This window comes from Pelophylax lessonae (genome assembly GCF_965119305.1).
Source record: "Pelophylax lessonae genome assembly, chromosome: 9".
NCBI classification, from domain to species: Eukaryota; Metazoa; Chordata; class Amphibia; order Anura; family Ranidae; genus Pelophylax; species Pelophylax lessonae.
This window is the reverse complement of record NC_138776.1, coordinates 81,694,323-81,716,593: the sequence shown is the minus strand read 5'-3', so window position 1 is coordinate 81,716,593 and position 22,271 is coordinate 81,694,323. Positions and strand designations below refer to the sequence as shown.

The 22,271-nt window shown below is 44.7% G+C and overlaps 1 pseudogene across 1 annotated transcript in view; it reads right to left on the bottom strand.

Annotated features, from left to right (window-relative positions):
• The window catches only part of LOC309564233, an 83,409-nt pseudogene extending 61,367 nt beyond the window's left edge, over nt 1-22,042 (bottom strand). Inside the window, exon 1 of the transcript in view lies at nt 21,936-22,042. The product of the transcript in view is annotated as an uncharacterized misc_RNA (transcript). The remainder of the gene's footprint in view (nt 1-21,935) is intronic.
• Between the last annotated feature and the right edge of the window lie 229 nt (nt 22,043-22,271).

The following is a 22,271-nucleotide window of genomic DNA, read 5'->3' as shown; positions in this document are numbered from 1 at the left end:
ATGAGATGAACCCCAACAACTTGGAAAGGTGGATCTCTCTCACACGTACCAACACAGACTATCCCCCAATTTAACTGATCCCCAAAGGTTTTTGATTAAATAGCGGAATAGAAAATATGATCCAAAAAAAGTGTATGTATATCACACGTACACAACCACACTGGGCCCCAATTACTATTGTTTGTACCCCTAAAAGGCTAGATGAGGAGTAGGGGGAGTATGGAACAGGCAGCACCCTCAAACCTTCAGAAGTATGAGATGAACCCCAACAACTTGGAAAGGTGGATCTCTCTCACACGTACCAACACAGACTATCCCCCAATTTAACTGATCCCCAAAGGTTTTTGATTAAATAGCGGAATAGAAAATATGATCCAAAAAAAGTGTATGTATATCACACGTACACAACCACACTAGGCCCCAATTACTATTGTTTGTACCCCTAAAAGGCTAGATGAGGAGTAGGGGGGGTATGGAACAGGCAGCACCCTCAAACCTTCAGAAGTATGAGATGAACCCCAACAACTTGGAAAGGTGGATCTCTCTCACACGTACCAACACAGACTATCCCCCAATTTAACTGATCCCCAAAGGTTTTTGATTAAATAGCGGAATAGAAAATATGATCCAAAAAAAGTGTATGTATATCACACGTACACAACCACACTAGGCCCCAATTACTATTGTTTGTACCCCTAAAAGGCTAGGAGTAGGGGGAGTATGGAACAGGCAGCACCCTCAAACCTTCAGAAGTATGAGATGAACCCCAACAACTTGGAAAGGTGGATCTCTCTCACACGTACCAACACAGACTATCCCCCAATTTAACTGATCCCCAAAGGTTTTTGATTAAATAGCGGAATAGAAAATATGATCCAAAAAAAGTGTATGTATATCACACGTACACAACCACACTAGGCCCCAATTACTATTGTTTGTACCCCTAAAAGGCTAGATGAGGAGTAGGGGGGGTATGGAACAGGCAGCACCCTCAAACCTTCAGAAGTATGAGATGAACCCCAACAACTTGGAAAGGTGGATCTCTCTCACACGTACCAACACAGACTATCCCCCAATTTAACTGATCCCCAAAGGTTTTTGATTAAATAGCGGAATAGAAAATATGATCCAAAAAAAGTGTATGTATATCACACGTACACAACCACACTAGGCCCCAATTACTATTGTTTGTACCCCTAAAAGGCTAGGAGTAGGGGGAGTATGGAACAGGCAGCACCCTCAAACCTTCAGAAGTATGAGATGAACCCCAACAACTTGGAAAGGTGGATCTCTCTCACACGTACCAACACAGACTATCCCCCAATTTAACTGATCCCCAAAGGTTTTTGATTAAATAGCGGAATAGAAAATATGATCCAAAAAAAGTGTATGTATATCACACGTACACAACCACACTAGGCCCCAATTACTATTGTTTGTACCCCTAAAAGGCTAGATGAGGAGTAGGGGGAGTATGGAACAGGCAGCACCCTCAAATCTTCAGAAGTATGAGATTGTGTTCACTGTACCCCACAAAGATTGAGTTCACTGCACCCCACAATGATTGTGTTCACTGCACCCCACAAAGATTGTGTTCACTGCACCTCACAAAGATTGTGTTCACTGTACCCCCCAAAGATTGTGTTCACTGCACCCCACAAAGATTCTGTTCACTGTACCCCACAAAGATTGTGTTCACTGCACCCTAAAAGGATGTTGTTCACTGCACCCCACAAAGATTGTGTTCACTGCACCCTAAAAGGATGTTGTTCACTGCACCCCAAAAAGATTGTGTTCACTGTACCCCCCCAAAGATTGTGTTCACTGCACCCCACAAAGATTGTGTTCACTGCACCCCAAAAAGATTGTGTTCACTGTACCCCCCAAAGATTGTGTTCACTGCACCCCAAAAAGATTGTGTTCACTGTACCCCCCAAAGATTGTGTTCACTGCACCCCACAAAGATTCTGTTCACTGTACCCCACAAAGATTGTGTTCACTGCACCCCAAAAAGATTGTGTTCACTGTACCCCCCCAAAGATTGTGTTCACTGCACCCCACAAAGATTCTGTTCACTGCACCCCACAAAGGATTTTGTTCACTGCACCCCAAAAAGATTGTGTTCACTGCACCCCAAAAAGGATTTTGATCACTGCACCCCAAAAAGGATGTTGTTCACTGCACCCCAAAAATGATTTTGTTCACTCCACCCCAAAAAGATTGTGTTCACTGCACCCCACAAAGATTGTGTTCACTGCACCCCAAAAAGATTGTGTTCACTGTACCCCCCAAAGATTGTGTTCACTGCACCCCACAAAGATTCTGTTCACTGTACCCCACAAAGATTGTGTTCACTGCACCCCAAAAAGATTGTGTTCACTGCACCCCAAAAAGGATGTTGTTCACTGCACCCCAAAAAGGATGTTGTTCACTCCACCCCAAAAAGATTGTGTTCACTGCACCCCACAAAGATTGTGTTCACTGCACCCCAAAAAGATTGTGTTCACTGCACCCCAAAAATGATTTTGTTCACTGCACCCCAAAAAGGATTTTGTTCACTGCACCCCAAAAAGGATGTTGTTCACTCCACCCCAAAAAGATTGTGTTCACTGCACCCCAAAAAGATTGTGTTCACTGCACCCCACAAAGGATTTTGTTCACTGCACCCCAAAAAGATTGTGTTCACTGCACCCCAAAAAGGATGTTGTTCACTGCACCCCAAAAAGGATTTTGTTCACTGCACCCCAAAAAGATTGTGTTCACTGCACCCCACAAAGGATTTTGTTCACTGCACCCCACAAAGATTGTGTTCACTGCACACCAAAAAGGATTGTGTTCACTGCACCCCAAAAAGATTTTGTTCACTGCACCCCAAAAAGATTGTGTTCACTGCAGCCCAAAAAGATTGTGTTCACTGCAGCCCAAAAAGATTGTGTTCACTGCAGCCCAAAAAGATTGTGTTCACTGCAGCCCAAAAAGATTGTGTTCACTGCAGCTCACACACAGAAAAATGGATGTGGATCACTGACACCTGCCTATCTCCAATCCCACACCACACAGCAATATCGATTGTAGTTTGTAGAACACAGTTTCCCTAAAATTCAGCAGACTCTGTCCCTAACAGGATTGAGAAGAGATCGTAGATCAGGATTGAGTGCAGATTCACCCCACCCCCCACACAGCAATATCGATTGTAGTTTGTAGAAGACACTGACCCTATAATTCAGCAGACTCTATCCCTAAAATGCCTACAACTCGCCCTGCCTAAACACTCCGACCTGTCCCTCAATTCTATCCGGACACAAATGGTTTTTTCCTGCCTATCTTTCCCTAATCAGCAGCCAGCACATTGATGTGTGCTCTGTCCCTTAGCTAAGCAGCAGAATGACGCTGCTGCGGCGGCTGCCTCGAACTTATAAAGACTTGGTCACATGCTTCAGACGGCCAATCACAGCTACTAAGACATTTGCAGGCATGGCTGGGATGGCTTAAGGCACACCAGTTAAACGATTGTTGATTGGCTGTTGAAAGCCCGCCATGAAAAGAGCGCCAAAGCATGCAAAACCCGGAAATAAAACGACCGAACACGGATTTTTACCCGAACATACAGTAAAGTGTCCGTGTCCGTGTTCGGGTAAAAAAAATCCAATTATTCGGTACGAACACGAATAATACAGTCCGTGTTCGCTCAACACTATTCACGATCCTTGTCTGAACACATAAGACATGTAAGGCTAGTATTATCGAGATTGCTTGCACACAACTAGTGTTGAGCGAACACGGACTGTATTATTCGTGTTCGTACCGAATAATTGGATTTTTTTTACCCGAACACGGACACGGACACTTTACTGTATGTTCGGGTAAAAATCCGTGTTCGGTCGTTTTATTTCCGGGTTTTGCATGCTTTGGCGCTCTTTTCATGGCGGGCTTTCAACAGCCAATCAACAATCGTTTAACTGGTGTGCCTTAAGCCATCCCAGCCATGCCTGCAAATGTCTTAGTAGCTGTGATTGGCCGTCTGAAGCATGTGACCAAGTCTTTATAAGTTCGAGGCAGCCGCCGCAGCAGCGTCATTCTGCTGCTTAGCTAAGGGATAGAGCACACATCAATGTGCTGGCTGCTGATTAGGGAAAGATAGGCAGGAAAAAACCATTTGTGTCCAGATAGAATTGAGGGACAGGTCGGAGTGTTTAGGCAGGGCGAGTTGTAGGCATTTTAGGGATAGAGTCTGCTGAATTATAGGGTCAGTGTCTTCTACAAACTACAATCGATATTGCTGTGTGGGGGGTGGGGTGAATCTGCACTCAATCCTGATCTACGATCTCTTCTCAATCCTGTTAGGGACAGAGTCTGCTGAATTTTAGGGAAACTGTGTTCTACAAACTACAATCGATATTGCTGTGTGGTGTGGGATTGGAGATAGGCAGGTGTCAGTGATCCACATCCATTTTTCTGTGTGTGAGCTGCAGTGAACACAATCTTTTTGGGCTGCAGTGAACACAATCTTTTTGGGCTGCAGTGAACACAATCTTTTTGGGCTGCAGTGAACACAATCTTTTTGGGCTGCAGTGAACAAAATCTTTTTGGGGTGCAGTGAACACAATCCTTTTTGGTGTGCAGTGAACACAATCTTTGTGGGGTGCAGTGAACAAAATCCTTTGTGGGGTGCAGTGAACACAATCTTTTTGGGGTGCAGTGAACAAAATCCTTTTTGGGGTGCAGTGAACAACATCCTTTTTGGGGTGCAGTGAACACAATCTTTTTGGGGTGCAGTGAACAAAATCCTTTGTGGGGTGCAGTGAACACAATCTTTTTGGGGTGCAGTGAACACAATCTTTTTGGGGTGGAGTGAACAACATCCTTTTTGGGGTGCAGTGAACAAAATCCTTTTTGGGGTGCAGTGAACAAAATCATTTTTGGGGTGCAGTGAACACAATCTTTTTGGGGTGCAGTGAACACAATCTTTGTGGGGTGCAGTGAACACAATCTTTTTGGGGTGGAGTGAACAACATCCTTTTTGGGGTGCAGTGAACAACATCCTTTTTGGGGTGCAGTGAACACAATCTTTTTGGGGTGCAGTGAACACAATCTTTGTGGGGTACAGTGAACAGAATCTTTGTGGGGTGCAGTGAACACAATCTTTGGGGGGTACAGTGAACACAATCTTTTTGGGGTGCAGTGAACACAATCTTTGTGGGGTGCAGTGAACACAATCTTTTTGGGGTGGAATGAACAAAATCATTTTTGGGGTGCAGTGAACAACATCCTTTTTGGGGTGCAGTGATCAAAATCCTTTTTGGGGTGCAGTGAACACAATCTTTTTGGGGTGCAGTGAACAAAATCCTTTGTGGGGTGCAGTGAACAGAATCTTTGTGGGGTGCAGTGAACACAATCTTTGGGGGGGTACAGTGAACACAATCTTTTTGGGGTGCAGTGAACACAATCTTTGTGGGGTACAGTGAACAGAATCTTTGTGGGGTGCAGTGAACACAATCTTTGGGGGGTACAGTGAACACAATCTTTTTGGGGTGCAGTGAACACAATCTTTGGGGGGTACAGTGAACACAATCTTTTTGGGGTGCAGTGAACACAATCTTTGTGGGGTGCAGTGAACACAATCTTTGGGGGGGTACAGTGAACACAATCTTTTTGGGGTGCAGTGAACAACATCCTTTTAGGGTGCAGTGAACACAATCTTTGTGGGGTGCAGTGAACAACATCCTTTTAGGGTGCAGTGAACACAATCTTTGTGGGGTACAGTGAACAGAATCTTTGTGGGGTGCAGTGAACACAATCTTTGGGGGGTACAGTGAACACAATCTTTGTGAGGTGCAGTGAACACAATCTTTGTGGGGTGCAGTGAACACAATCATTGTGGGGTGCAGTGAACTCAATCTTTGTGGGGTACAGTGAACACAATCTCATACTTCTGAAGATTTGAGGGTGCTGCCTGTTCCATACTCCCCCTACTCCTCATCTAGCCTTTTAGGGGTACAAACAATAGTAATTGGGGCCTAGTGTGGTTGTGTACGTGTGATATACATACACTTTTTTTGGATCATATTTTCTATTCCGCTATTTAATCAAAAACCTTTGGGGATCAGTTAAATTGGGGGATAGTCTGTGTTGGTACGTGTGAGAGAGATCCACCTTTCCAAGTTGTTGGGGTTCATCTCATACTTCTGAAGGTTTGAGGGTGCTGCCTGTTCCATACTCCCCCTACTCCTAGCCTTTTAGGGGTACAAACAATAGTAATTGGGGCCTAGTGTGGTTGTGTACGTGTGATATACATACACTTTTTTTGGATCATATTTTCTATTCCGCTATTTAATCAAAAACCTTTGGGGATCAGTTAAATTGGGGGATAGTCTGTGTTGGTACGTGTGAGAGAGATCCACCTTTCCAAGTTGTTGGGGTTCATCTCATACTTCTGAAGGTTTGAGGGTGCTGCCTGTTCCATACCCCCCCTACTCCTCATCTAGCCTTTTAGGGGTACAAACAATAGTAATTGGGGCCTAGTGTGGTTGTGTACGTGTGATATACATACACTTTTTTTGGATCATATTTTCTATTCCGCTATTTAATCAAAAACCTTTGGGGATCAGTTAAATTGGGGGATAGTCTGTGTTGGTACGTGTGAGAGAGATCCACCTTTCCAAGTTGTTGGGGTTCATCTCATACTTCTGAAGGTTTGAGGGTGCTGCCTGTTCCATACTCCCCCTACTCCTAGCCTTTTAGGGGTACAAACAATAGTAATTGGGGCCTAGTGTGGTTGTGTACGTGTGATATACATACACTTTTTTTGGATCATATTTTCTATTCCGCTATTTAATCAAAAACCTTTGGGGATCAGTTAAATTGGGGGATAGTCTGTGTTGGTACGTGTGAGAGAGATCCACCTTTCCAAGTTGTTGGGGTTCATCTCATACTTCTGAAGGTTTGAGGGTGCTGCCTGTTCCATACCCCCCCTACTCCTCATCTAGCCTTTTAGGGGTACAAACAATAGTAATTGGGGCCTAGTGTGGTTGTGTACGTGTGATATACATACACTTTTTTTGGATCATATTTTCTATTCCGCTATTTAATCAAAAACCTTTGGGGATCAGTTAAATTGGGGGATAGTCTGTGTTGGTACGTGTGAGAGAGATCCACCTTTCCAAGTTGTTGGGGTTCATCTCATACTTCTGAAGGTTTGAGGGTGCTGCCTGTTCCATACTCCCCCTACTCCTCATCTAGCCTTTTAGGGGTACAAACAATAGTAATTGGGGCCCAGTGTGGTTGTGTACGTGTGATATACATACACTTTTTTTGGATCATATTTTCTATTCCGCTATTTAATCAAAAACCTTTGGGGATCAGTTAAATTGGGGGATAGTCTGTGTTGGTACGTGTGAGAGAGATCCACCTTTCCAAGTTGTTGGGGTTCATCTCATACTTCTGAAGGTTTGAGGGTGCTGCCTGTTCCATACCCCCCCTACTCCTCATCTAGCCTTTTAGGGGTACAAACAATAGTAATTGGGGCCTAGTGTGGTTGTGTACGTGTGATATACATACACTTTTTTTGGATCATATTTTCTATTCCGCTATTTAATCAAAAACCTTTGGGGATCAGTTAAATTGGGGGATAGTCTGTGTTGGTACGTGTGAGAGAGATCCACCTTTCCAAGTTGTTGGGGTTCATCTCATACTTCTGAAGGTTTGAGGGTGCTGCCTGTTCCATACCCCCCCTACTCCTCATCTAGCCTTTTAGGGGTACAAACAATAGTAATTGGGGCCTAGTGTGGTTGTGTACGTGTGATATACATACACTTTTTTTGGATCATATTTTCTATTCCGCTATTTAATCAAAAACCTTTGGGGATCAGTTAAATTGGGGGATAGTCTGTGTTGGTACGTGTGAGAGAAATCCACCTTTCCAAGTTTTTGGGGTTCATCTCATACTTCTGAAGATTTGAGGGTGCTGCATGTTCCATACTCCTCTTCCTCATCCTCCCTTTAGGGTAGGAAAAAATTTAATCGGGCCTAGTCTGTGTTTGTACGTGTGAGATACACAGTTTTTTATCCTATTCCGCTATTCAATACACACCCTTTTGGTGTAAAAAACATTAAATTGCGGCATAGTTTGCATATTTGACATTTGCATATATTGTGCCTTGTTGCGCTGTTTTGGGTACTCCACCAACATGGCCAGTGGCAATGACGCCATTCTCAGCTTAACTATCCCACTTCTATGCCTCCTTGAAAAAACAATTTGGGCGATGATGGAAGAGGATGTGGCACAGGATGAGGAGGAGGAGGAGGAGGATGAAGAGGTAACATTTCAAAGGCTTTCAGGGCAGTCATTCGCAAGGGGCTCCGAGGGTGGGTTCCTGCACACACAAACGCCAGGGACACAATTGTCCAGCAGGGGCACAGTTCTGGAGGATGAGGAGGATGAGGAGGAGGAGGAGCTGGAGGAGGAGATGGAACCATGTTCACAGCAGGGTGGCACCCAGGCCAGCTCATGGCCATCACTGGTGCGTGGCTGGGGGGATACAGAGGACACGGACGATACACCTCCCACAGAGGACAGCCTTTCGTCGCCTCTGGGCAGCCTGGCACACATGAGCGATTACATGCTGCAGTGTCTCCACAACGACCGCCGAGTTGCCCACATTCTAACTTGTGCTGATTACTGGGTGGCCACGCTGCTGGATCCCCGTTACAAGGACAACGTACCGTCCTTAATTCACTCACTGGAGCGCGATCGCAAGATGCGCGAGTACAAGCGCACGCTGGTAGACGCCATGCTGCTGGCATTCCCATCTGACAGCGGGGCCACAGTGGAAGCACAAGGCAGAGGAGGAGGAGGAGGAGGTCGCCAACGCAACCAGGGCACCGCCAGCACCTCAGAAGGCAGGGTTAGCATGGCCGAAATGTGGAAAAGCTTTGTCAGCACGCCACAACAAACAGCAGCACCAGCAGCTCAGATGGAACGTCTTAGCAGGAGGCAGCATTTTACCAACATGGTGGAGCAGTATGTGTGCACACGCCTACATGTAGTGAATGACGGGTCTGCCCCCTTCAACTTCTGGGTCTCCAAATTGGGCACATGGCCTGAGCTTGCCCTTTACGCCTTGGAGGTGCTGGCGTGCCCTGCAGCCAGTGTATTATCTGAACGGGTATTTAGCACGGCTGGGGGCGTTATAACAGACAAGCGCAGCCGCCTGTCCAGAGACAATGTGGACAAGCTCACGTTCATTAAAATGAACCAGGCATGGATCCCACGGGACTTTTCCGTACCTTATGCAGAATAGCAATGGATACCGACCTTACCCACCCATTGTTCCATTTTTGCTCTTTCTCACTCTTTTGGGGTGTACCCTCATTTAAAATTTTTGAAAAGAAGCAGTGTTGGCTACCTCGTCCTCCTCCTCAGGGCCAGATTAATGTAGGGGCTATTGGAGCTGCAGCTCCAGGCCCCTACCTTTTATATAGGCCCCGGGTTGGCCATATTCACTGTTACCGCTCTTCTGTCACTTGTAAACACAGAAGTCTGGCTTCTATGCTCGCTTCCCCAGGCAGCACCCTCAGAACCTCCCCACACAGCGTGAAGGCCGGACAAGGAGGGACAGTTGGCGATGCATGGATGTGTTTATGGGCTTCAGAGACAGCATCCCATGTTGAATTAGGCATGCATGGCTGCACCCTTCCTCCTCTGGGTGCATGGCAAGGCACGGCCCTTAAGGCCCTTCAAAATCCTCAGCACCAAGCCCATGATGCTGTTAATCCGGCCCTGGTCCTCCTCCACCGCCGCTTCCACCTATACCGCCCATAGGTGTGCGCAGCCTATTGCATTAAGGTGTGCACCCCAAAGTTGAAATACACATGCATGTGTTTGCCAGCAGGGAGAGTAATGTATCGGGGCCATGTACCTGTAGGCAAGGAGAAATAGAGCAGAGCAGGTCCCAGGGAGATCTTTCCCATCTCCTCACTGGCAATGCTATGTGCCCTAGGTGATTAGGGTGTGCCCAGGCACACCCAGCACACCCTGTGCGCACGCCTATGTCACCGCCACATCCACCACCACCTCAACCTCCCTCCTACTCCATATGGGCCTCGTCCTTCAGAGATGAAGAAGAACATTGTTTTATTTTTCTGTTTTTTTTTGTTGTTTTAAGTTATTTCCCTATCCACATTTGTTTGCAGAGCACTTGCCATGCTCTTAATTACGTTTTGCTGCCATTTGCAGCACTCTAGCCCTTTCCTTTGGTGTTTTAGAGCCATTTTAGTGCCTTAAAGTTCGGGTCCCCATTGACTTCAATGGGGTTCGGTGTCCGGGAAAAGTTCGGTAAAAGTCCGGGACACGGACCCGGACTTTTTTTTAAAGTTCGGCCGAACCCGTCGAACACGGACATCTAGGTGTCCGCTCAACCCTACACACAACCTATACGTGAAACTGAAAAAATGCTTGTTTCATAAAGAAGAGGTACTGTTTCTAGGCTACATCATATCCAAAACAGGAATCAAGATGGACATGAGTAAGATATCCTGCATTCAGGATTGGCCTACACCAACCACCCGCAAGGCGCTACAGCGATTCCTTGGATTTTCTAATTTCTACAGGAAATTCATCAGGAACTTCTCTGCCATTGTGAGACCCCTCACACAGCTCACTAGCATTAAGAGACCATTCAAATGGTCAGATGAAGCAAATAAAGCTTTTCATCTGTTAAAGACAAGGTTTACTTCTGCTCCCATACTACGCCATCCAGACCCATCCCTCCAATACATTCTGGAAGTAGATGCGTCAAACATGGCAGTAGGAGCAATACTCTCCCAACGACCAACTAACACTTCACCACTCCATCCAGTCGCCTTCTTTTCTAAATCCTTAAGCAGTCCAGAGGTAAATTACCCCGTGGGTGAAAAGGAACTGCTTGCTATAAAATTGGCTCTGGAGAATTGGCGACATCTACTCGAAGGCACCCGATTACCAATACTTATATACACGGACCATAAAAATCTTCAATATCTTCAGACTAACAAAACTCTCTCTCACCGGCAGGTACGATGGTCACTATTCTTTCTAAGGTTTAACTTCCTAGTGACTGTAAGGTTCTGGCACTCTCAGTGCCTCCTATCACATTTATTCCGGGTGATTTCCATCTACCTAGACAGAATAAACACATATAGGTGTGTTTCCCTTTAAGGCTGAAGCTGTCATCACCCAGCGCCGGACTAGATGGCTATTTAGGGCGTCGGTTCTCACTCACATGTGTTCGTTCAAACACCAGTACCTGGATACTAATCTTGCTTGAAGCTTCCATGCTTGCAAGCTCTCCTCGCTGACGAACCTCGCTGCGCTGATCCCTGCATCCTGCTACTGGATCATCCGCATCTCCTGAGCGATCCTTCGGCTATCGCTATTAGTGCTAAGTACCCCACAGGGGAAATCTCTATAGACTTGTACTAGGCTTACACTATTTAGCTCTGCATAGCAAGGACTGTCTTTTACATCTGCATAACTAGATTGCTAGCTCTTGAGGCTACTGCTACTATTTCCTGCACTGGGTTGATCTCTCCTGTATGCACCTGCTACTCTGTCATCTGTTATCATACATGATCGCTAACCCTTCCGGCATCCATCTGCACTGTCTCACCTCAAGTGTCTGTCACCTACCACTTCCACTCAAACCTATCCCTAAGACCTTTATCATTGTCTTACCACATGTATATAAAGTCACACTAGGAACCAGCTTAATTACTGTGTGTATTTACTTGCTGAAATAAGACCTTCCATACAAGATGAGTCATTGAGGTTGGGATTGGTATCTCAGCATATCTCCTACATGACTACTGACGTGGAACTACTTCTGCAGCTGAAAATCCACACCTTATAAGAAACGCAAGGAGCGTTACAGATTGAACGAACCCAAAAAATGGATTCAGCAGAAGTAGCCACTCAGGTGACACAATTAAAACAGCAGGTATCTGCGTTAATACACGCACTTGCTGAATTGAAAAACGACAATCAGGCTCTGTCGCAGCAGGTAATTAGACTGACACAACTTACCTCTGCACAGTCTCCTGAACCCAAGATAAATCCCCCTTTGGTATTTACAGGCGATCGCAAAAAATTTCGCGAATTTAAAAACGCATGTGAGTTACTTTTTTTGCTAAAACCTCGTACCTACCTTACTGATCACATTAAGGTTTGTACTATTATTTCTTACCTATCAGGCGATCCTCGAGCCTGGGCAGATTCTCTTTTTGAAAAAAACGACCAGCTTCTCAACTCCTATGCCTTGTTCCTGGCAGAGCTCACTAGCCTATATGATGACCCCAATAGGCAGAGTACTGCCGATCTTCAGTTAAGATCCTTGAAACAAGGAAAAAGGCCTGTAGAAGACTTTGTCGCAGAATTCAAGAGATGGACCCTTGATTCAGGATGGAATGATGCATCTCTGAAAACCCAATTTAGGCTTGGCCTATCAGAAGCCGTCAAGGACGAGCTCGCCCGAGCAGAGATGCCAAAAACCCTGGATACATTGATACAACTCAGTATCACCATAGATAGAAGACTACGAGAAAGGAAGTCTGAAAAAATGGAAATGCCATTATCCAGTTCTTCTCAGAATTCAGCTATTGACCCCACTCCTAAACCCGCTCCAGGTAACCACAGACCCCGGCTACCTAAGGAAAAAAGGAGACCTAGTAGATATGGTGATCCTGCCTGGTCATGGTCCGAGCCTGCCTCAAACAGTCGACCTTGTCACTCTGACACATCCCATTTGGACCCTGATCCTACAGAGATGGATGAGGAGCCTATGGAGATTGGTGCCATACATGCTAGGTTGTCCTCACAAGAAAAAAGAGATCACAGGAGAATCTGTGGCCTTTGTTTTTATTGTGGTGAAGGGGGACATTTCATTACATTCTGCCCAACCAGACCCCATAGGCCTAAGGCTCTCCCAATGGAGGCCAGGCGAATCCGAAGGGTCTTCCCTGAAAAACAGCCTGGAAATTATCAAGGCTGTTGCCAGCCCTGTCCCCGTTCTATATCAGTGAAGGACACCCAGAAATTAACAAATATTGGAATAGATATTCCTTCAACTCCAGTGAACTTTATACCACGTTCAAAAAACCCTCCTGTACCACCTCCTGAGGATACTCCTATTTTTGCAAGCACATTTCTGGCTTCCGATGAAAATACAGAGATTCTTGCACCTGACTGCGTACGTGCTTCTAATGGCATGGTGGTATGTAGGAAGGATCTGAGGATGTTTGAAGAAGCATTGGTTGCTAGGTCTACTAGGATTACTTCGGATGGTTATGCGTCCGATTCTAGTGAGGGGTCCATGTAGCAGACACCCTAACAACAAGTGATCCGATTCTTATTGGTTACCAACCTGATCCGATTTTTATATTGGCAACAAGGGATCCGATTCTCATCGGCTACCAACCTGATCCGATTTTCATATCGGCAACAAGGGATCCGATTCTCAGATCGGTTACCAACCTGATCCGATTCTCATATCGGCAACCTTTTTTTTTTTTTTTTCCGATTTTCATATTGGAGACCAGTCTTATCCGATTCTCGTATAAGAAACGCAAGGAGCGTTACAGTGACCTACACACCTGCAGATAAGAACAAAAAGGCGGATGCACTATCACGACTAACTGAAGAAAATTACTTTGAAATCCCTTCCGTTCCTATAATACCTCACAAGCGTATTATTGGAGTTGTCCGTTCTTTGAAGGAAGAGGTTCTGCATGGTATAAGTTTGGATTCACCCCCACCACAACTAAATACCGATGCAGAAGGCTTCCTCTACTACAACGACAAACTTTACATACCACCTACCATGCGCACCAAGATCTTGGAATTATCGCATGATGTGCCTATGGCAGGACATATGGGTATGACAAAGACTCTTAATCTGATTACCAGACAATTCTGGTGGCCTGACATGAAAACATCTATACAAAAATTCGTCTCTTCATGCAATGTCTGTGCCAGGTCCAAAATTGACACTACGAGACCATCCGGTCTACTATGCAGTCTACCAATACCCCAAACTCCATGGGAAGTTGTGTCCTTGGACTTTATAGTAGAACTACCTCCTTCCAAAGGATTTAATACCATCTTGGTGTCAGTGGACCATCTGACAAAGATGGCACATTTCATTGCTATTCGCAGACTACCTTCGTCCAAACAAACGGCAGAACTCCTGATGAAACATGTCTTTAAGTTACATGGTATCCCAAAAACTCTTCTGTCTGACCGTGGATCACAATTTATTTCCAAGTTCTGGCAAGAACTATGTCACATACTACGAATTGAGCGGAAGCTAACTTCTCCTTACCATCCGCAGACCAACGGACAGACTGAAAGAGTCAACCAATGCATCGAGCAATATTTACGTTGTTACACTTCTTACCAACAGGATGATTGGGTGGATCTTCTCCCTCTGGCAGAATTTGCCAACAACAACGCAACCCACAGTACGACCAAGCAGAGTCCGTTCTACTTGAACTATGGGTTTCATCCCTCTATTCTTCCACCACGCATCCTTCCTTCAAATAACCCAGTAGCCTCAGACTATCTTACCCAAATAAAGGACTATCTGGGTTTGCATAATACTACCATTGCACACGCTCATAGTCAACAAAAGAAGTACTATGATCTTCGCAGAAGACCTTCTCCTCAGTATGCTATTGGGGACCTCGTTTGGCTCTCAACAAAAAATTTAAGACTGAAAATCCCTAGCAAAAAGCTTGGACCTCTCTTCTTGGGACCTTTCCCAATCAAGAAACTTATTGGAAAAGCTGCAGTACAGCTTACATTGCCAATAGACCTCAAAATACATCCCATTTTCCATGTGTCGCTACTGAAGCCCCATGTTCCTGACCAAGGAATAAGGCCTACTATCCCACTTCATCCTCCTGTACAAGTTGAAGGTGGAGAAGAATATGAGATAAAAGAGATTCTGGATTCTCGTATCCACAGAAGAAAACTTCAATACTTAGTTCGATGGAAGAACTATGGGCCCCAAGACGACACCTGGCTAAACACCTCTGACATACATGCCCCTAGATTAATCCGCAACTTTCATGCGAAGTACCCAGACAAACCAGCTCCAGAGGCCTTCAGGAGCCGGCCTTAAGGGGGGGGGGGGTACTGTAATGTTCTGGTACCTTTGGTACCCTAATTCCACTTTTCCTAAGTGTATGCGCCCCACCATTCGCTTTTGGTAAGGTGCGCATACACCTTTAAGACAGATGCTGTCATCACTGAGCGCCGCTGGAGCAGCTATTTCAACCTCCGGCGGTCTCACTCACATGTTCGTTCAACGCCGCATAATCTGCCTTGAAGCTCTCATGCTTGCAAGCATACCTCGCTATCGGAACCACGCTGCTGATCCCTGTATCCCGCTACCGGATCATCCGCTCTTGCCGAACCTCTCCTCTACTACATTGCTACTAGTGATAAGTACCCCACAGGGGAAACCTCTATAACCTTCATACTAAAGCTTACACTATCTAGCTCTGCATACTAAGGACTATTACTACATCTGCATTAACTAAGATTGCTAGCTCTTGAGCCTAATACCATCTGCTCTTGCACTGGGTTGGTCTATCCTGTATGTTCACCTGCTACTCTATCATCTGCTACCATACATGATTGCTAAACCTATCTGCATCCCATCTGCTACTATCTTACTTTCAAGAACATTCCTTTCAAGTGTCTGTCATCTACCATCTCTACCCAACCTGTCTCTTCAGCCTATCATCACTATATTACTATACATATAAGTCACTCTAGGAACATCTTATTGAGTGTGTGTATCTACTTGCTGAATTGAGACTATCCACACATGATGAGTCTTGGGAGTTGGGATTGGTGTCTCAGCGTTTCTCTACATGACTACTGAAGTGGAATATTTCTGCAGCTGTAAATCCACATTATACATAAAACGCAGGAGCGTTACAAGGAGTTCGGAAAGAGGAGGCAAACTGAAACACCCTGCAATCCTCGGCGGTGTAAGATGCGCCCGAAAAATTGGAAAGGTGTATCTCACACGTACCGATACAGACTATGCCGCAATTTAATTCTTTTTACCCCAAAAGGTGTAGATTGAATAGCGGAATATAAAATATGATATCAAAAGGTGTATCTCACACGTACAGACACAGACAAGGCCCCGATTACAATTTTTGTACCCTAAAGGCAGGATGAGGAGTAGGAGGAGTTCGGAACAGGAGGCAAACTGAAGCACCCTGCAATCCTCGGTGGTGGAAGATGCGCCCCAAAAATTTGAAAGGTGTATCTCACACGTACCGATACAGACTTTACCGCAATTTAATTCTTTTTACCCCAAAGGGTGTAGATTGAATAGTGGAATAGAAAATATGATATCAAAAGGTGTATCTCCCACGTACAGACCCAGACTAGGCCCCAATTACAATTTTTTGTACCCTAAAGGCAGGATGAGGATGAGGAGTAGTAGGAGTTCGGAACAGGCAGGAGGAAAACTGAAACACCCTGCAATCCTTGGCAGTGTAAGATGGGCCCAAAAAATTGGAAAGGTGTATCTCACACGTACCGATACAGACTATGCCGCAATTTAATTCTTTTTACCCCAAAGGGTGTAGATTGAATAATGGAATAGAAAATATGTTATCAAAAGGTGTATCTCACACGTACAGACCCAGACTAGGCCCTGATTACTATTTTTTGTACCCTAAAGGCAGGATGAGGAGTAGGAAGAGTTCGGAACAGGAGGCAAACTGCAGCACCCTGCAATCCTCGGTGGTGGAAGATGCGCCCCAAAAATTTGGAAGGTGTATCTCACACGTACTGATACAGACTATGCCGCAATTTAATTCTTTTTACCCCAAAGGGTGTAGATTGAATAGTGGAATAGAAAATATGATATCAAAAGGTGTATCTCACACGTACAGACCCAGACTAGGCCCTGATTACTATTTTTTGTACCCTAAAGGCAGGATGAGGAGTAGGAAGAGTTCGGAACAGGAGGCAAACTGCAGCACCCTGCAATCCTCGGTGGTGGAAGATGCGCCCCAAAAATTTGGAAGGTGTATCTCACATGTACCGATACAGACTATGCCGCAATTTAATTCTTTTTACCCCAAAGGGTGTAGATTGAATAGCGGAATAGAAAATATGATATCAAAAGGTGTATCTCACACGTACAGACCCAGACTAGGCCCCAATTACAATTTTTTGTACCCTAAAGGCAGGATGAGGATGAGGAGTAGTAGGAGTTCGGAACAGGCAGGAGGAAAACTGAAACACCCTGCAATCCTTGGCGGTGTAAGATGGGCCCAAAAAATTGGAAAGGTGTATCTCACACGTACCGATACAGACTATGCCGCAATTTAATTCTTTTTACCCCAAAGGGTGTAGATTGAATAGCGGAATAGAAAATATGATATCAAAAGGTGTATCTCACATGTACAGACCCAGACTAGACCCCGATTACAATTTTTTGTACCCTAAAGGCAGGATGAGGATGAGGAGTAGTAGGAGTTCGGAACAGGCAGGAGGAAAACTGAAACACCCTGCAATCCTTGGCAGTGTAAGATGGGCCCAAAAAATTGGAAAGGTGTATCTCACACGTACCGATACAGACTATGCCGCAATTTAATTCTTTTTACCCCAAAGGGTGTAGATTGAATAATGGAATAGAAAATATGTTATCAAAAGGTGTATCTCACACGTACAGACCCAGACTAGGCCCTGATTACTATTTTTTGTACCCTAAAGGCAGGATGAGGAGTAGGAAGAGTTCGGAACAGGAGGCAAACTGCAGCACCCTGCAATCCTCGGTGGTGGAAGATGCGCCCCAAAAATTTGGAAGGTGTATCTCACACGTACTGATACAGACTATGCCGCAATTTAATTCTTTTTACCCCAAAGGGTGTAGATTGAATAGTGGAATAGAAAATATGATATCAAAAGGTGTATCTCACACGTACAGACCCAGACTAGGCCCTGATTACTATTTTTTGTACCCTAAAGGCAGGATGAGGAGTAGGAAGAGTTCGGAACAGGAGGCAAACTGCAGCACCCTGCAATCCTCGGTGGTGGAAGATGCGCCCCAAAAATTTGGAAGGTGTATCTCACATGTACCGATACAGACTATGCCGCAATTTAATTCTTTTTACCCCAAAGGGTGTAGATTGAATAGCGGAATAGAAAATATGATATCAAAAGGTGTATCTCACACGTACAGACCCAGACTAGGCCCCAATTACAATTTTTTGTACCCTAAAGGCAGGATGAGGATGAGGAGTAGTAGGAGTTCGGAACAGGCAGGAGGAAAACTGAAACACCCTGCAATCCTTGGCGGTGTAAGATGGGCCCAAAAAATTGGAAAGGTGTATCTCACACGTACCGATACAGACTATGCCGCAATTTAATTCTTTTTACCCCAAAGGGTGTAGATTGAATAGCGGAATAGAAAATATGATATCAAAAGGTGTATCTCACATGTACAGACCCAGACTAGACCCCGATTACAATTTTTTGTACCCTAAAGGCAGGATGAGGAGTAGGAGTTCGGAACAGGAGGCAAACAGAAGCACCCTGCAATTCTCGGCGGTGGAAGATGCGCCCCAAAAATTTGGAAGGTGTATCTCACACGTACCGATACAGACTATGCCGCAATTTAATTCTTTTTACCCCAAAGGGTGTAGATTGAATAGTGGAATAGAAAATATGATATCAAAAGGTGTATCTCACACGTACAGACCCAGACTAGGCCCTGATTACTATTTTTTGTACCCTAAAGGCAGGATGAGGAGTAGGAAGAGTTCGGAACAGGAGGAAAACTGCAGCACCCTGCAATCCTCGGTGGTGGAAGATGCGCCCCAAAAATTTGGAAGGTGTATCTCACATGTACCGATACAGACTATGCCGCAATTTAATTCTTTTTATCCCAAAGGGTGTAGATTGAATAGCGGAATAGAAAATATGATATCAAAAGGTGTATCTCACACGTACAGACCCAGACTAGGCCCCGATTACTATTTTTTGTACCCTAAAGGCAGGATGAGGAGTAGGAGGAGTTCGGAACAGGCAGGAGGCAAACTGAAGCACCCTGCAATCCTCGCCGGTGTAAGATGCGCCCAAAAAATTGGAAAGGTGTATCTCACACGTACCGATACAGACTATGCCGCAATTTAATTCTTTTTACCCCAAAGGGTATAGATTGAATAGCGGAAAATATGATATAAAATTGGTGATTTTTCAATAGCACATGTGAACACAGCAGTGTCTTATGTTTTATGTCACGGTCAGCTCTGCAGCAGGCTATGAAGGGAAAAAAAAAAAATTCCCCTTTAAGTTTGTAATTTTTAAATAGCAGATTAGTACAGACTATGCCACAATTTAATTTTTTTTAACCCAAAAGATTTTATATTGAATAGTGGAATAGAAAAAAGTGTATAAAATTGAAAATCACTCAATAGCACATGTGAGCACAGCAGTGTCTTATGTCACGGTCAGCTCAGCTCAGCAGCAAGCAGGCTATGAAGGGGGGAAAAAAAAAATTCCCCTTTAACTTGATTTTTTAATAGCAGATTAGGACAGCAATCTGTAGTGAAATATAGCTGAACGCTGCACACAACAGATTGATAAAAATAGATTTTTTTTCTCCCTCCTCCTCAGTGGGCTCAAGTGAGGGCAAAAAGATTGTTCACTGCACCACCCCCCACATAGCAAAATCAATGTAGACTGTCCCTGCCTAATCTCTCCAGCCTGTCCCTAAAATGCTCAAATGATCGTTCACTGCACCACCCCCCACACAGCAAAATCGATGTAGACTGTCCCTGCCTAATCTCTCTAGCCTGTCCCTAAAATGCTCAAAAAGATCGTTCACTGCACCACCCCCCACACAGCAAAATCGATGTAGACTGTCCCTGCCTAATCTCTCCAGCCTGTCCCTAAAATGCTCAAATAACTTTCCCTGCCTACACTCCGACCTGTCCCTGCATTCTTTTCGGACACAATTTTTCACTTTCTGTCCCTAATCAGCAGCCAGCACGTATGATGTGTGCTCTCTCCCTATACTACAGCAGAATGACGCACCGCGCTGTGACTCTCGAACTTATAAAGACATGGGTCACATGCTTCAGATGGCCAATCACAGCTACTAATACATTAGTAGGCATGGCTGGGATGGCTTAAGGCACACCAGTTAAATGCTTGTTGATTGGCTGTTGAAAGCACGCCATTAAAAGCGCGCCATTACATACAAAACAGGAAATAAAATTTGTTCGGGTAACAAAAATCCATTTATTCGGTACAAACCTGAATAATACAGTCTGTGTTCACTCAACACTAATAATGACCAAATGAGACGAGGCAGCTCAACTACACATTACAGCATTGTACTACTTATAGATATATCCCTTTGAGGGTTATTGCAGTACATAGTGTATATGTTGATTCTGAGTCAAATCATCAAATGATTTTACAGAAAGGATGTAGATAGATCATCTATACAGTTTCTGAGTAGAGGCTACTGCCGGAAAAACAGAGAAGTAAGGGCAACACAGGGTGGGCATCAAATCCTTTAAAAGGAAAAGATGAAAATAGTACGCATACTCCAATATACACATTAAAAAAAAAAAAAAAAAAAAAACTGCTTTCCTAGCAGTGGCTGCGTCCTCTTACTGATACAGCAGTTAACCAGTTTAGCACTGCAGGGCAGCAGTGAGTAGCTACAGCTAGTGTTTCTCTTACTTTGCATTCTTAGCCAAGCACCTGGCTACATTTCACCTTTATAGTTCTACTGCCAACTTCAATTTGTCCTGAACGGAGTTGTGAAAGATATTGACAGTGTGGGCTTGATAGAGGTTATCAATCTTCAGAATTGAGTACTCTAAACAAATCTTTTAGTGATTGTTGCACATGATCCTTATAATGTAATTCGTTTTTGGTGTGGTGGTTTAGTAAAGAGACCCAGCTGCATCATCAACTTTAATCTCTAAACCTGACCTTTGCAATTCACTCCTAATTCTATGGCCAACCTGACTTTGGCCTGGACCGAGCTGGAAAAAAGATTGAAAATGTGGGCTGGAGAGAGGCCCTTGATTGCCACATCACTGCTTTCAGTTCTCTTCCAACATGTTCTCAACCACAAGAGAAAGACTGAGCAAATGTAACTTACCAGAAATGCTATTGCTTGGGATATGAGTGTTGTCAACAGTACATAAGGACTTATTGCTGCCATTTGGCCAGGGCTACTAGGTTTATTCACTCAAATATATATGTAAACAATAAAATTCACCTAAAAGGATCCCTAATAGGTAAATATTGGTGCTAAGTGCATGAAAATCATACAGTGCACAAGTAAATTGTTAAATAATCCTACACGTGCCTTAAATCAAATTTTACACACTTATAAAACACGGTGTGATCTTTGTGGAAAAAGAAAAATCAAACTATATCAAGTTCAAATAGAAAGTCAATATAGACCTCAAAATTCCAGTGTTCACCAGAGGTACAAATCAATAGTACTCCAGTTTGGTAGCATTAAACAATCTTCACACCACACCACACCACGTGAGAGTGTGCCACCTGTCCCATTAAGGTTACGCCCCCTAGATGGGTTTGCCTCATACGTTCTCATGTTTGGCAAATAAACTGCCAGAGAATAGTCTACAGAAGAACTGGCATATCTGCTAATGCCCAGCAGCATCAGCTACTAGTTGCTGGATGATCTTCAGCTCCCCCATGTGTTCCTGAGTTCCTGTTCCTACTAATATTGGATTTCCTATTACCGACTCGGCTTGCTTTTGACCTGTCTTGTCTCCATTCCTGACTTTGATCCCTGGCTTGTTCCAGTGACTCTGTTTCTGCCTGCTGATCCATGTATTACCTCTGTCTTGCTCTTCTGACTCCGCTGTTGCCTGATTACCAGTGTCTGACCCCGGCTGAGTCCTGACTCTGCTTGTTACCCTTCTCCCGGCTGTTTATCTGTGCATGATTCCTGCCCAATAGTGCATCCTGCTTGTCAGCCACCATCCAACGGACATCTCTTCACCTCAGCCTGTCGCAGCTGGCAACCCCTGCTTTTCTGAGCATAGCACTCCCTGTTACCACCTTCAGGGGCCCTCTGCACTTAGCCTAGAGACAAGAGAAGCCCTCTCAGCACTTCAGCCTCTGACCAGGTACGTTACAATATTGTCCAGCCAGTATGTCTGAGGCCGACAGAGGTGCTTCCCTGCTCAAGGCTTTGTGCCAGCAAGTTGCA